We start from the raw sequence: 6,000 nt of genomic DNA, 5'->3' as shown, positions 1-6,000 counted from the left end.
GGAATCCATAGATTTTATTACGTAGTTTGGACGCTTAAATATAAGAAGTTAATTTGTAGCTGCTAATCCTACTAAAGTTTTGAATGCATGCTTTCTTTCTCCTCCCCTGTCTCGTTCTCTATGGCTAAGGTCTCAGCCTAATTAAAAAGCACCACATCATTGTTAAATAAAACTGTACCCAGGATTACCCTAATTTCCATATGCAGATTTATCTGCACTGACAGTCCTCTCTTTCCTCTCCATCTCTCTCTCTCCCAGTCTCTCCCCATATCTTTGGGTTCTGCATTGAGAGTGCCTCTGATACCTACGTTCCCAATATCCACATACATGCACACTATCATATCATCTACATAGTAAGAAAATAGGGAATTGCTGTGCCAGACGAAAGAAACGCTGCATGCTCCTGTTTTTTTTTCCCCTCTCTTCTTTTCTAACTTCTCCAGCCTGTGGATCCAGCCGGCCGTGGATATTAAAGCAAAATATCAGGCAGCGACCAGCAGCTGCCTGTGATTTAACACTGTACAAAAAGGGAAAACTCACGCTCTAAAGAAAAATACCTTTTTTATTTGACATGGCAGTGAAGAGTTTTTTTTCCAAGGGATCAACATCTTCATAACTCAGGAGTTCTAATGGACCTGAAAATCTCACCAAAAACACCTATTGGAACAATGAAAGCCAAGGTAATAATTTTTCAATAGATATATTTTCTTGTATCATTGATAATCTAAAGCATTTCAAATAGTATTTGTCTCTAATATCTTTGGGTTAGTAATAAAATATTAGAACAATATTATTTTTTCCACTGATTAAACAAGACTAATAAAAAAAGAAGCGTATGCATGTTGCAAGCTTATGCGTTAGAAAGGTCACCGACGATTAGGTCTTGCTTTGTGCGCTAGAAGCGTTAAAAACATTTTCCGTTTGGATTTCATCTCAGCTCTGTAGAGCAACATTTTCAGACAAATGCATTAAAGCTTCTTGTGTATTTTTACTTTCATGTAAATATTTGAACTTTGATTAAAACAGTAGTTTCCTGCAATAAAGTAATGAATGTTGCAAAATTAAGTACTGTATTTAATTTGTCTGCTGTAAAGCAAAAGAATAAGGTAATAATTTTTATTGTACTATTCAGTCTCAAGACGTTCTCTGTGTTAATTGGGTTAAAAAAATTGCAGCACTTATTAGAAATTCTAATTTCACAATGCAGCGCTGACAATACGCTCAGCCTGTGAATTATTCACATCTTTAATTTGCTCACTTAATGACAGCGTTCTGTAATCAGAGAGCAGAGCCTGCTTCCCATGCATTATGTATGACGCTCAGGACTTAAATGCAGGACATTATGAAGCTCTCAGTGGTTAGGTAATTAGTTTTCCACAAGGCGGTACTTAGATATTAAAGTACTGGAACGCATATTTCAAACAAACTGCACGCTGTAACTAATGATGTTTTATCCCAAGACAGCCTTGTTCCAATATTTTTTCTAAAGAAGCACTTGTGGATCCTAGAAAATAAAGACAAGTATAACATGGTGTGTTGGAAAAATATGAAGTTGGTTACATTTTTATTTTACATGTTTTTATTCTTGCCTTAATGTCCTAACACAAGACCTTAAAATCGCTTTTCTTTTTTTATTTCTTTATAATGCTTTTCTGCACAGTGAAACACAAACAATCTTTCTAGGTTTCTAAGATATTTGAACATATCTGATCCTTCTTATATCGAATTTTATTGTAACTGCATTGTGCTGTGCAGATGACGCTATATAAATCCTGTGTAATAATAGTAATAATTGAGAATTATCTTAGAATAAATCTGAACTGTGCGAGTGGCCTCTTGAAAGTTTATGCTTTATTACCGTATATACTGTATAGTGCAACAGTTTTTCAGCATCTGGCACTAATACTTGACCTAACCATACAAATAGCATGGGCCATGGATTTCAAATACGTACCTATTATACCTATTATTATATATCAAATACGTACCTATACGTAGGTATAGGTAGCTATACGTACCTATTATCGGGATGGAGGCACTTAACTGTGCTTCAAGTCCCAAATCCCACCCTTTTCGCATGGATTTCAAATTTGCTGTTGTAATGAGTCAAAATACTTGCTGTACATTAATGTTTTAATTCAAGTCCCGACTCACTGTGACGTAGCATGGTAAACTTATCATAGCTACCTGCTGGAATTCTGGATAGATATCAGAATTGGTTTCTGGTATATGCCAACAATGACATCATTTATGATGGACTTACCAGAGTCTCTGACAGACTCTGGGCAGAAAACTTAAAACTGTTCTAAATCAATTAGTGCTGTAATTTATCAACCTCAGTATAAAAAAAAAAACATTTTCTACCCTCTAAAAGCATATCTATAGCAAAAAAAAAAAAAAAAAAAAGAAAGAAAAAAAATGATATATATATATATATATATATATATATATATATATATATATATCATATTTATATATTTATTTACTGTATATAATAGGATTTTTATATACAGCTTACCTGTAAAATCCTTTTCTTGAGAGTACATCACGGGACACAGGAGCTCATTACATAGTGGGTTATATAGGTCACCTCTGGTGATTGGACACTGGTTAACCCCAATTAAGGAGAATTCCTCCCCTATATAACCCCTCCCATATGGGAGGCACCTCAGTTTTGTAGCAAAGCAATAGGAAACCATGTAAAACCCAAGAGGGGCGGGAGTCGTGTGTCCCGTGATGTACTCTCAAGAAAAGGATTTTACAGGTAAGCTGTATATAAAAATCCTATTTTCTTGATCATACATCACGGGGCACAGGAGCTCATTACATAGTGGGATGTCCCAAAGCAATTCTCAGATTGAGGGGAGGGAGACACAGATCATAATTATAGACCGCCATGGGCCGGAGGACCTAAACTGCAGCCTGCAGTACACTGCGCCCAAAGGCGATATCCTCTTGCCCTCTGACATCCACCTGATAGAATCTGGTGAATGTGTGGACTGATGACCAAGTTGCAGCCTTACAGATCTGAGCCCGGAGGCCTGGTGATGCACTGCCCAAGAAGCACTTACAGCCCTAGTAGAGTGCGCTTTCACTTGAAAAGGAGGGATTTTTCCTCTAACACTATGCTTGAGAAATAATCTGTCTAAACCACCTTGAGAGAGTGGATTTTGATGCCACCTGGCCCTTCCTAGGGCCTTCCGGCAAAATGAATAAGCGATCAGTTTTCCTTATCTGAGCCGTTGCTTGAAGATAGATACTGATTGCCCTAACCACATCCAAAGTGTGCAAGGATTCTTCTTCTGCGGACTGTGGGTCCGGAAAAAAGGATGGTAGGATTACATCTTGATTCAAATAGAATCCCGAAACCACCTTGGGTAGAAAGGACCTGTTGGGGCGCATGACCACCCGGTCCTTATGAATAATTAGATACGGCTCTTTACTGGAGAGAGCTGCTAGTTCTGACACTCTTCTAGCCGTGGAAATGGCTACCAAGAAAACCAATTTTTTGGTCAAAAGAACTAATGAAGCCAGATGCAAAGGTTCAAAAGGTTGCCCCTGCAAAGCTGAGAGAACCAAATTTAGATACCATGGGCATACCGGAGGTTTGACTGGCGGCCTTATCCGCATAGCCCCCTGGATGAAAGCCCACCACCAGGGAATGTGATGCAAGTGGCTTCTGAAAAAATACTGACAAGGCCGAAATCTGCACCTTGATAGTGCTTACGGCCAAATTCATTTCTAGGCCTGACTGGAGAAAGGCCAAGATCCTGCTAATGACATACTTTCTAGGATGCCATCCCCTGAGTTCACACCAGGAAACATATGCCCTCCCGATTTTGTAGTAAATAAGCCTGGAGGCCGGCTTTCTGGCATTAACCAGAGTAGAAAGGACTGGCCCCGAAAGCCCACGGTCTCTCAGAATGTGGGTCTAAGCAGCCAAACCGTCAAATTCAGACTGTGTAAAGCAGGATGGTAGATTGGACCCTGTGAGAGCAGATCTGGCCGGAGAGGGAGGATCCATGGCCTGCCTACGGCCAACTTCATGATCTCTGCGTACCACGGTTTCCTGGGCCAAGACGGGGCTACCAAAAGGACCGACTTCGTTTCCCTCTTGAATCTTCCCAGGAACCGCGACAGAAGCGGGCACGGGGGGAAAGCATAAATTAGATTGTACTGATCCCAGGGAACTGTCAGAGCATCTGACCCCTGAGCAAGTGTATCTCTTGTTCTTGACACGAATTTGTCCAGTTTTCTGTTGTACCTGGACGCAAACAGATCTACGTCTGGAGTACCCCACCTGCGACATATGTCCAAAAACACATCGGGGTGCAGAGCCCATTCTCCTGGGCACAACTGCTGGTGGCTCAGAAAATCCGCCTGCCAATTTTCCACTCCTGGAATGAAGACTGCAGAAAGGCATGGAACATGCCTTTCTGCCCAGACAAGTATGCGATTCACCTCTTTTTGCGCTACCAGACTCCTGGTACCGCCCTGGTGATTGATATAGGCCCCTGCTGTGGCATTGTCGGACTGAACCCGAACAGGGAGACCCCGTAGTCTGGAAGACCACCTTATGAGAGCCATATAAACTGCCCGAATCTCCAAGACATTTATGGGCAATAGCCTTTCGATCGCAGACCATTTCCCCTGCGAGCATGTCTCCTCTAACACTGCTCCCCAGCCTATCAGGCTGGCATCTGTCGTAATAACCTTCCATGGAAGTGGAAGAAAGGTTTTGCCTTTCAGCAAATTCTCGGTTTGTAACCACCAGACGAGACTCCTGCGTGTCCCTGGGGATAGACGCATAGGAAGATCCAAGGATTGGGGATTCCTGTTCCAGACCGCAAGGATGCCTCTTTGCAGAGGCCTTGAGTGGAACTGGGCAAATGGAACGGCCTCGAAGGAGGCGACTATTTTCCCTAACAGTCTCATGCATAACCGAATGGGGGAAGATTTCCTGCCCAGAATTAGGCGCACCAGATCCCCAATGGCCAAGGCTTTTGGCCTTGGAAGAAACACCTTGCCCTGAGCGGTGTCGATAAACATACCCAGGTATTCCAACCTGGTAGCAGGCTGTAGGGACGACTTTTCTAGGTTTATAATCCAACCTAGATGTTCCAGGTGTTCTAGTGTTCTGGAAACACTGTGGTTCAGGAACGCTACTGTTTTTTCCATGAGAAGCAAGTCGTCTAGATAAGCCATGACGGCTATACCCTGAGCTCTTAGGTTTGCCAAGAGAGGGTCCAGAATCTTTGTGAAGACTCGAGGGGCCGTAGCGAGCCCGAATGGCAAAGACAAATTGAAAATGGCGCCACTCTACCGCAAACCTTAGATACCTTAGGTTGCCACATGGAGATATGCATCCTTGATGTCTATTGATGCCATAAACTCTCCCCCTTGCAGGGAGGAGACCACAGTGCGAATTGACTGCATTCAGAAGGACCGGATGTGTAAAAACCGGTTCAGACCACTTCTACTATCACCCCTTGGGATAGTAAGTGATCCAAGGCCAGAAATAGCGGTTTTTGCTTTACTGGATCCCTGGGGATCCTTGACCATAGAAAGATAGAAGGTGGAATCTCCTGAAACTCTAGCTTGTAGCCCAGAGACACCGAAGAGATCACCCACTTGTCCCGGATCTCTTCCCGCCAGGCTTCCGCAAACTGCCGAAGCCTTCCCCCCACTCAGCCGAGCGGGGACGCCCCTTCACAAGGAAGCTTTCGGGCTCTGCTTGGCAGGCTTCCGCCCCCAAGTCTTTTTCTGCCCTTAGGCCCGGCCTTGAGCCTTTCCTGTAGAGGAGGGTTGAGAAGGCCGTCGCCACTGTTTAGAGCTTGATGCTCTGGGAGAGAGAGAACGCCTAAATGACGGACGTTTGCTCTTTTTGACTGGAAGGAGAGCAGATTTACCCCCTGAAATTTTTTGGACGAATTTGTGGAATTCTTCTCCAAACAGACGTTCCCCTTTAAACGGGAACCCAATCAAATGCTTCTTGCATGA

General features: G+C 43.0%; 1 long non-coding RNA gene across 1 annotated transcript in view; it reads left to right on the top strand.

The window, feature by feature from the left end:
• The first annotated feature begins 217 nt into the window (after window positions 1-217).
• The window catches only part of LOC143987994 (uncharacterized), a 237,985-nt gene continuing 232,202 nt past the window's right edge, over window positions 218-6,000 (top strand). The window contains exon 1 of the long non-coding RNA XR_013276732.1: window positions 218-680. This is a non-coding gene — a long non-coding RNA (uncharacterized LOC143987994). The remainder of the gene's footprint in view (window positions 681-6,000) is intronic.

The sequence above is a fragment of the Lithobates pipiens genome, unplaced genomic scaffold (genome assembly GCF_037356315.1).
Source record: "Lithobates pipiens isolate NorthernLeopardFrog02 unplaced genomic scaffold, aLitPip1_a1.2 Scaffold_18, whole genome shotgun sequence".
NCBI lineage: Eukaryota > Metazoa > Chordata > Amphibia > Anura > Ranidae > Lithobates > Lithobates pipiens.
The sequence above is the reverse complement of the archived record's forward strand: the minus strand, read 5'-3'. Positions and strand labels throughout refer to the sequence as shown.